The sequence below is a fragment of the Littorina saxatilis genome, linkage group LG10, assembly GCF_037325665.1.
Source record: "Littorina saxatilis isolate snail1 linkage group LG10, US_GU_Lsax_2.0, whole genome shotgun sequence".
Classification (NCBI taxonomy): Eukaryota; Metazoa; Mollusca; class Gastropoda; order Littorinimorpha; family Littorinidae; genus Littorina; species Littorina saxatilis.
The window spans coordinates 36,879,005-36,889,724 of NC_090254.1; positions in this window are offsets into that span (position 1 = coordinate 36,879,005).

Sequence of the window (10,720 nt, forward strand, 5' to 3'; positions counted from 1 at the left end):
TCAACATTTAAGGGGTCCTAGACCACAATATTTTGCAGGGAACTTAATTTAGTCTGTCTCCAGCTGTTGGTAAAGCAATTAGCGTGTATAGTCATCGAGTACATATGGCTTTAAGAAGTACAACTTTTTTCATATCTCGCAGCAATCGTGCTTTCTTCGTCGCCATGCATCGTGAAGCGATTTGCCTCGTTGTGAGCCCGTTGCATAGACCAATCCAGAGCGACTTTTCTCTGAGCGGGCTATTGTGATTCTGAGCAACGCATGGCAGGTGTGTGTATGTGTAGGTGTAATCAGCCACCAGCACTTATAGCAGAATGCTCGAGGTCTTCTACGCGCCACAGTGGTGACACGAGGGTGGAGCATGGATACCGTCTCTGAGTCTGCACATAAAGTTGGAGTCGAACCTGCGACCCTTGGATCACAAATCTAGCGCTCTACCTGTTGTCAGTGTCTCTAACTTTTAGATTTACCTGTATAGGGTCAATACTTATTCTGTAGACATCTGTGTACACTTTTTCGAGTGACCGGCTCGGTTGGCCTAGTGGTAAGGCGTCCGCCCCGTGATCGGGAGGTCGTGGGTTCGAACCCCGGCCGGGTCATACCTAAGACTTTAAAATTGGCAATCTAGTGGCTGCTCCGCCTGGCGTCTGGCATTATGGGGTTAGTGCTAGGACTGGTTGGTCCGGTGTCAGAATAATGTGACGGGGTGAGACATGAAGCCTGTGCTGTCTGTCTCTCTCTGTCTCTCTGTCTCTCTGTCTCTCTGTCTCTCTGTCTCTCTCTCTCTCTCTCTCTCTCTCTCTCTCTCTCTCTCTCTCTCACTCTTCCTCTCATTCTCTCTGTCTTGTGTGTGGCGCACGTTAAATGTCAAAGCAGCACCGCCCTGATATGGCCCTTCAGTCGTGGTCGGCTGGGCGTTAAGCAAACAAACAAACAAAACCTTTTTCGAGTTCTCGAGTACGTTGCTTTGCTTTACATGTTTGCGCAGTGCTTTCCGTGTAAACAACTCGACTCACCATCTCAGATACCACCAGCTTCATTACCAGAGCTGGACTCCAAGTTTAACATTGGCGAACGACAAGAAGAAGAAGAAAGACCATCTCAGATCTGGCCAGGGTTTTACATGCGATGAGACCATGCCAACGCTTTGACACATACCACAAATCAATGCCCTGACTGCTTGCTGTGATGAGATGGACTGTGTAGACGAATTAATTTCTCAAACAGACACGTGTGGCTGTTACGACATTAATTCCCACAAAGCCTCCCACTGTGTAATAGAGAGAACTCAGGCTGTTGATTGTTGGCATGTGACCAAGTAGAGGAATATTCGTATCCCACGTGAAAGTCATAGCCAGTTCTGAGGTAGTGATCAGAATTGTGTAAAAGGGATTACGTGTGCCTTTAAATGATTTAAGTTTTTTTGTTTTTTTTTAGATTGAATTGATCTGTAGTGGATGCACTCTCTCTCTCTCTGTCTGTCTGTCTCTCTCTCTCTCTCTCTCTCTCTCTGTCTCTCTCTCTCTGTCTCTCTCTCTCTCTCTGTGTCTCTCTCTCTCTCACTCTCTCTCTCTCAGTCTCTCTCTCTCTCTCTCTCTCTCTCTCTCTCTCTCTCTCTCTCTCTCTCTCTCTCTCTCTCTCTCTCTCTCTCTCTCTCTCTCTCTCTCACTCTTCCTCTCATTCTCTCTGTACGTCTTTGTTTTCTTTTTTTTTTCTTTAAAAACTTTATTCACGAGAAACTCTTCATTCAATAAATCTCTTGATGAACTATCACTATCAGTTATTGCTGTCTTGAAATATCTTGACTTTTACTTAGTAACATTGAATATTCAAACAAATCATTCATACAAACAGTTTCTGTAGATCTCTCCATATTCTGAAACTAAATTCTGCTTTTAAGTCGTCACAGGTTGACAAGATTTACACAAATACTTTCCAAGTGCATTGCGAGTTCACCTGAAAAAATTTCTCTATTTAAAAAATCTAAATGAATAATTATAACCATGCATCCCAAAATGAAATAAAGAGAGTAGTGACGAGGAAAAAAAGTAAAGCAAACATTCTGCAATAACCCATCTACTGCATTTTAATTCTGGGGCAAACAAAAGGTTATGCTCCCTTTGAGTTATTCGAAGCATATCAATGTGTAATTGATACACAGTTGGCCTCAACAACAACACACCCTCGCAGGTAAAAAAAAAAAAAAAAAAATTGAACAAACCAAAACATCCAAAAGTTAAAATTTGAAAGTACATGTACAGTCTTTCTTTCTTTATTTATTTGGTGTTTAACGTCGTTTTCAACCGTTCAAGGTTATATCGCGACGGGGAAAGGGGGGGGGGGGATGGGATAGAGCCACTTGTTAATTGTTTCTTGTTCACAAAAGCACTAATCAAAAAATGTTACGTCCTTTGTACTGGAAACTTGCATTCTCCCAGTAAGGTCATATATTGTACTATCTGTACGTCTGCTATACTCCATTTTTCGTGCTTTTGTGCTGTTGACGATTTCTTTTTGTTGTTCTTATTGTTGTTTTGATTGGTTTGAATAATGAATTTACGATATCGTCCGCCACTTTATTATTTTGTCTATAAGAGCACATTCATTAGTTCATCTTGTTGTCCTCCTTTATCATATTATACAGGGTGACCCAAAATGAGTGCAACCCATAAAAGTACTCACAACTGATACAAATGTGAATGGATTGAGTTTATTTTTAACACACATCAACGTAAGATAATAACAATTAAGTTCTGAAAGTTGGATTCATTTCGGTTGGGTGGTCCACATGTTAGCGACGTTGAAGGATATGCTCCAAATGTCCACCGCGTTGACGGAGACACTCCTGAATGCCCCGTGCAAAATTGTCCACCTGACCTTAACCCCCCCGATTTCTATTTGTGGGGTTATTTGAAAGACCACGTCTATGAGGACAACCCCCAGACAATCATGGACTTGAAAGCTGCAATAACAACAAAGATCAGGAGGATTCCAGGGGCAGAATGTGTCCGCGTGGTGGACAATTTTGCACGGCGCATTCAACGCGGTGGACATTTGGAGCATATCCTTCTACGTCGCTAACATGTGGACCACCCAACCGAAATGACTCCAACTTTCAGAACTTAATTGTTATCATCTTATGTGTATGTGTGTTAAAAATAAACTCAATCCATTCACATTTGTATCAGTTGTGAGTACTTTTATGGGTTGCACTCGTTTTGGGTCACCCTCCATGGCCTTGTAAACTTGTATCTGAATAAAATTCTGTTTCAATCAAATGATTTAACTTTGAATCTACAGTGTGCTGCCAAAGACCTTTGTTGTGACCTGTGCCGCTTGCGAATAAACATTCTCCATTTTGTAGGGAGGAAGGTAGTCTCACACTGTTTTAAGCGAATTTCAAACAGCTATGTTGGCAGGGTCCCGAGCGTATCAATACTGGCTGTGCCAGCAATCGGTGCAGGATTTCTCTCGTTTTGTTTCTGATACAGCCGAGGTCCTGAAATAACCCCGAAGTAATCTTCCACATGAACGGATACAAAAGTGTCTCTCAAATCGATTTCGCTCACGTTTCGGGGATTACTAAGTGTACTGAACTTTTGACAGGGTTAAGTGTTGGACAAAACTCAGTTTAATCTGTCTTAACTCAAACAACACTTTACGCGTATCTTTTCTCGCCTAGCCAAAGTCCTTAAGGCCAAAAAAAAAATAGTCTATTTACGGTAACTCGACCGACCCTATTTTTTTCGCGCGACCCTAGACTTTGTTTTGGCATTTGGGAAAAAAAATAAAAAAAAATAACGTAAAAATATGATTTTTTGGAGAAAAAAAAAATCCCGACCTACCGACCCAATTTTTTTGGCCTATGTTACCGTAAACAGACCTTTGTTTTGTGGCCTAAACAACCTCGAAGATAGAAAAGCTCTTCTAAAGGGGATCTCTTTCCACATTTCGGGGATTACACGTTTGGCAGATACAAGTATTAGTATAAACTTGGATTTAGACTAAACTAGTGGAACATTTCTTTCATTTCTTTTCTCACCTAGCCAAAGTCCTTAAACAACCTCGAAGATAGAAAAGCTCTTCTAAAGGGGATCTCTTTCCACATTTCGGGGATTACACGTTTGGCAGATACAAGTACGGTATTAGTATAAACTTGGATTTAGACTAAACTAGTGGAACATTTCTTTCATTTCTTTTCTCGCTTAGCCAAAGTCCTCGAATAACTCCGAGGGTGTCTTTAACGCGAGAGTAAAATATTTGTTTTAAAGTGGATCTCTGCATACAGTTTGGGGATTACTTAGTGTACTGACTTTTTGGCAGTTCCAAGTATCAGGCTAAACTTGGTGCCGCCTGGTGGGTTAAGAGTGGAGATTTTTCCGATCTCCCATGTCAACTTATGTGCAGACCTGCAAGTGACTTAACCCCCTTCGTGTGTACACGCAAGCACAAGACCAAGTGCGCGCGGAAAAGATCCTGTAATCCATGTCAGGGTTTGGTGGGTTATAGAAACACGAAAATATCCAGCATGCCTCCCCCGAAATCGGCGTATGCTGCCTGAATGGCGGGGTAAAAACGGTCATACACGTAAAAATCCACTCGTGCTAAAAACATGAGTGAACGTGGGAGTCTAAGCCCATGAACAAAAAAGAAGAAGAAGAAGAAACTTGGATCATGCTAAACTATAGTACATCATTTTACACATCTTGTCTATCTTTTCCAAAGCCCTGAGGAGCTTTCCACATTGAAGGGTAGAACAAAAACTACTGACTTCTTTACATTGTTTGGGAATTGTTTAGTGTACTGAACTTTTGGCAGATCCAAGCATTAGTATCAACTTGGATCATTTAAAACTACTGCAACCTTTCACACATATCTTTTTTCACTTTGCCAAAGTCCTGAAATGACCCGAGAAAATGTTCTTCACGCGGAAGGATAGATTTTTATTTTCTAAAGTGGACCTCTTCACACATGTTGGGTATTACAATGTCTACTGAACTTTTGACGGAGGACTATCTCGACTCAGGTCTGGCTTAGCTCGTTCAACATTAAATTTTCGTGCAAATCCTGTCTCGCTTTACCAAATTCCTTAAAAATGACCAAAACAGACTATGTCACACAAAAAGAGAGAAGTTCCAGAAGGGATCTCTTCACATATGCTGAGACCGGCACGGTTGGTCTAGTGGTAAGGCGTCCGCCCCGTGATCGGGAGGTCGTGGGTTCGAACCCCGGCCGGGTCACACCTAAGACTTTAAAATTGGCAATCTAGTGGCTGCTCCGCCTGGCGTCTGGCATTATGGGGTTAGTGCTAGGACTGGTTGGTCCGGTGTCAGAATAATGTGACTGGGTGAGACATGAAGCCTGTGCTGCGACTTCTGTCTTGTGTGTGGCGCACGTTATATGTCAAAGCAGCACCGCCCTGATATGGCCCTTCGTGGTCGGCTGGGCGTTAAGCAAACAAACAAACAAACAAACATATGCTGAGGATTACTAAGTAAAGTGAACTTCTGAAATACAAATGCTGTCCTCTTACTTAACTTTTTACACTTAAAGGGATTACTTAGTATGTTGAACTTTTGGCACACTCTCGTGTTTGAATACACTTCTATCTGGCTAGACTTTGGCAACGTTCTCTGAACATAAACTTGGACATGACTAAATTGGTGAAACCCTGTACACACGTATTTCCTCACTTTGCCAATGAGCCGAAAGTCGTTTGTTTGCGTTACCAAAACCTCAGCCAAAAAAGCCAATATATAGTATCTTTTCTTGTGATTTGATATACGTTGTTTGTAAGTTATCGCTTGTCAAAGCCCACCTTCAATTCAGCTATGACATTGCTATAAAAGGGGCAATAATTCACCACAACAGAATGTCTCTCCACCCCCTCCCCCTCCCCTTACCACATTCCCCATCCAGAAAACCCACAAGAAAGGTTCCCAACAGTTTAAGCACACCTTCAAACAGTGCCTTCAAAAACCGGTGCCACAAAACAATAACTATAGTAAGGGGCTCCGCTCACATACGTAACTTCAGCAGGACCGACGACGCACTGCAGCTTATCCTAGCCCGCTACACGTTGCATGAAAGGAAAACAGGCCAAGTAGGCTACTCGTTATAATCCCTATCGCGGCATAAATAATAGGCAGTGCGTCGTCTGTGCCGCTGAAACTGCGCAGGTGTATTCTGCCCATAACAAACCTCGACGGACGTATAGTTATATTTACCGTGCCGCACAGATTGACGGAAGGGATTAAGGGGGCCCGGCCATCTGTGTTTGCGTCATTAAACAGTGTTTTCGCCAATGAGCAAACACCGTTCCATTTACTGCCGCATATTTCAACACTCGCGCTGTTTGTAATCATTAGTGACGCGGGGTTGTTCGCGGCTAAATAGTCTCGAGGACTCTCGCTCGATTTGCCCGGATTATCGCGGAGAATGGCGAGATTGGTTATGAAGATTGTGTGGAGTCGCGCTTCAGGGACTTCGATTTGTCGCTGATTGGTTGACACTTCATGCTTGGCCTGAGTGAATGTCATAAAATACCCCCCCCCCCCCCCCCCATTCGCATGAGCTCGCGAACTCAATTATAACTATTTTTTTTATATATATATATTCGTCAGCTCGTAGTTCAGAAACAAAGCTGCCCTCGAGCATTCGCAGAAATGTTATACACGTACAATATTCAACAGAAAATTACAGCTACTCTGAACAAGCTTCCTTATGGGGCATATGAACATAGCAATTCCGTCACGGTACAGTTCTTATGCTTTTTAGCTAAGAAAAACTACCGCTAATCGACAAGCGTAGCAGTAAGGAGTAAGCTACATTTATTGGGTATTTAAATTATCACCGGAATGTACTGTGTTCTCTTGTATGTCACCGTGGGAAGACGGTGAAATGAAAGTTGGTTTGGTGTAAGAAGTTTCATGATGGGGGCGAAACTGCGTAATCGTCTGTCTTGGTATCAAAGTAAACCGCGGAAATCAAGGAAAGGCTGATCATCTTTAACGCAGGTGAACTAATTAGTACTGATGGACATTGTTCTTACGTCTCGAACTTGTTATTTCTTCTTCTTTTTGGTGCTTCTTTCCTTAACTGATTTAATAGGTGATAGACGTCGTCGTGGAATTTTGGCGTAACTCGATTCTTGGCGATTTTGATGTGTGTGTGCTTTAGAATGAGTAAATCATTCACCATGAGAAATAATGATCTCTTAGATACGATGGACAATACAGCATTTAACATTCTTTTATCTTTCTATCCAAGCCAGGTACAAATATAAACACTATTTCATAATACAAATAATCAGTTTGGGCCTTCGCATGGAAAGCTGTCAAAAACGAGTAACGCCAGAATTCCATGACGACGTCGTAATTGTACAATGCGGTATAAAGCCGACCACTTTTCTTAACAAACAATACATACACACAAAATAAATGATATGTTTGGATTAAAAACAAACTCAGAAAGTCAAAAAGAATACAGATACAGAAAAGCGTGCTATCCTGCTCAGCGCAACCACTATCGCGCTATTCGGGCATTTCAATTGCATGCCTTTGCTACGAGCGGTGGACTGACGAAACTACGAGTATACGGTCTTGGTAAAAAAAAAAAAAAATGCAGTGCGTTCAGTTTCATTCTGTGAGTTCGACAGCTTGACTAAATGTTGTATTTTCACCTTACGCGACTTGTTTCTTCTTGTTTCGATAAATGTCTTCGATGATGTCATATGCTCGTATCGCACGTGCTTTTAGTGGCAGTTGAACAGCACCGTGACAACCTCATTTTCCAACTAGACTATGGGATGGCATTTGTGACCTTCCACCACGAAATGAGTCGCATGTCACCTTTGCATGATTTTCATATTTGTACATTTTCTTATAGAGTTTTTTATGCTCTATCCAGTGGTGAAAACCGTTTTAGAAAAGAGCAAAAACTGTTTGAGTTATAAGCCTGTGACTAAGGTGACCCTCACACTGTTACCAGACACTCCCCGGACTCATATTAAAGCCTAGCGCAGAACCGCGCGAGGTGACATGCGACTCATTTCGTGGTGGAGGGTCACATTTTAGCTTGGAAGCTTAGCAATTAATTAATGTTTGTTCTTTAAAATTCTAAATATTCTAATAAAAATTCATGATCTAGAAATACATTCAAAAGTGATTGCATTGTGTTCCTTATTATGTCCTGAATCCAAAAATGTATAGATACGTCAAGCTCAGAATGCAGGAACATCTTTTGTTTAGGTACTATATATATACGTACGTTTGCATGCTTCGCGGAGACGAGCTATACCAGTCTTGCTCTTCGGGTTTCGGCTAGCAAAACCTTGTTGCATTTAGTCTCGGTAATGACTGTTTTTCAGAGGGTTGTTTTTTGTTGGTTTTTTTTTCTCTACAAAATTGTACCATTAATTTACTTTTAAGGTTTAACTCCCATTCTGTTAATACCGCCAAATCCGACTTGTTACCATTACTGTTTTCAGAGTTGATATTTTGGTTTCAGGCCGACATATTGATTAGATGTTTTGATATCGCTTCACGCGACTTTTTTTTCTGATAACATGATGACATTTCTCAATAATTGTACAGGTTGTTTTTCTTATCTTATAGTTGCATACATTTACTTTATATGCCGTATATAACACTTTGGATCAGATTGAATCTATCTGAACTAATGGGCAGTGTAGGGGCTCGTGTCCATTCTAATAGCTAAACCATTAAATACTCTGAATACACACACACACACACACACACACACACACACACACACACACACACACACACACACACAACACAAATTGAACCATTTCAAGGCAATTTCTTCAAATATGTAAGACTAGAATGAATACCCGCTTCGCCGGGTAGCCGGCTTCGCCGGGAAGAAGTACTTAGAGCCGTACGCCGGCTTCGCCGGGTCCGAACAATGGACCCGCCAAGCTTAGGTTCCTCCCAGATTCGTGGAATGGGAACAGCACGAAAATGATTCAGTGGCCATAATGCCATTCCTGACCATATCGAGTCCCATCCTTGTCGACGAATGTAACCGTGTTAATCACCTTTGGAGGCGAACTCCACTCAAACAGGACTGAGCAAGTTATGGCTTCTCAAAGGAAGGCCAGTACATAAAATTACACAAAAACCGCCAGACCACATCACAAACAGAACTGAACAATGCACAGGTGTTGCTCACATAGAGACACACACACACACACACACACACACAAAAACACAGAGAAGCCGTATCTATAGAGAGATAGATGACAGTGTATTTTTCGCGTGGCTATAAATTGATTCGACCTTTGCACTTTTACAGTGAGGATAATTTACGGGTCCAATTTACGTTCTGGACACTGCGTTGACCTTCTAAAAAATAGTAACAGTAACAGAACGCCGGGAATATCCGAAGACGCTCCACTCACACAAAAGTGCACCATACGAAGGAAGGGAGGTAAACGCTGAAAACCTGGAGAATATGAGAAGATAAGGAAGAGTTACTTATAATGGTGAAATGAACACAAAAACCAAAATCGATTCAGCGCTGCGCGCTGAGAGCACGTGTTGAAATATCTCATCGATGATATTGTGTCCGGGGTGTAGCTGAATACGGTGTCCAAATTTGAAAAAGATCCACCGAGAACTTTGGCTTTGGTGTGTCGGTATGGGGGCCCGGGTAGCTGAGGTGGAACCAAAATAGCTGAGGTGGAACCAAAATCGGTTCCGCGCTGCGCGCTGAGAGCACGTGTTGAAATATCGACCAGGTTGTGTCGTGTCCCGGGTCTACCTGAATATGCCCACCAAATTTGAAGCAGATCCATCGAGAACTTTGGCCGTGCATGGCGAATACACAAATACACAAACACACAAATACACAAATACACAGATACACAAACACACAGACACACACACAGACACAAGTCGTATATTTATATAGATAAGCGGTATAATTCATGATTGTGTGTTTTGTAGTTATATTGGATTTCCTTTTGCATTTGATTAGCTTGATTTCCCATCATATTTATGCATACATTAAATAGACAAAAAAATGTGTATTTGGATTTGTCAGCATTCATGATTAAAAACATTTCTAAGCAATACATTATTTTGATATCTAACAAAAAAATATTAAAAAATTAAAAAATACTCTGAATACTGCGTGATTATTCAGCCACACTATTCTTATCACTACTTTGAAATGTCAGATCATAGACCTAAACTTATGCGGAAGGTTTCCGCCAGTTATCTCTCTGAGGTTTTGGGTGCGTGCCCCTTGCAGGGGCTAAAAACATCGAGGTCACAAGCAGGGTCAAGGGGAAGGTCGGCTGGGCGGACAGGAGTATGACGGCTTACTAGTGCCAAAACCTGGTGTTACCCATATCACGTGATAATTACTAATTAACGCTGTCAGTTACTGTTTTCATCTGTTAGTTACTAATTTTCACGGGAAAATTACTAATTTTTAGTTTCGGCACTAGCAATCCGTCAGGAAGTGAGCCAAAACTAAAAATTAGTAATTAACAGGTAAAAGTTAGTAATTTTTCCGGAAAAATTAGTAATTTTCCGGGAAAAATTAGTAATTAACACGTGAAAATGGTAATTATCAAGGGAAAATTAGTAATTACAATTATGAGGTTTTGGCACTAGTAAGCCGTCATACAGGAGACTATACAATAGAAAGGTTTCCGCCAGTTATCTCTCTTTGAGGATTTTGGGTGCTT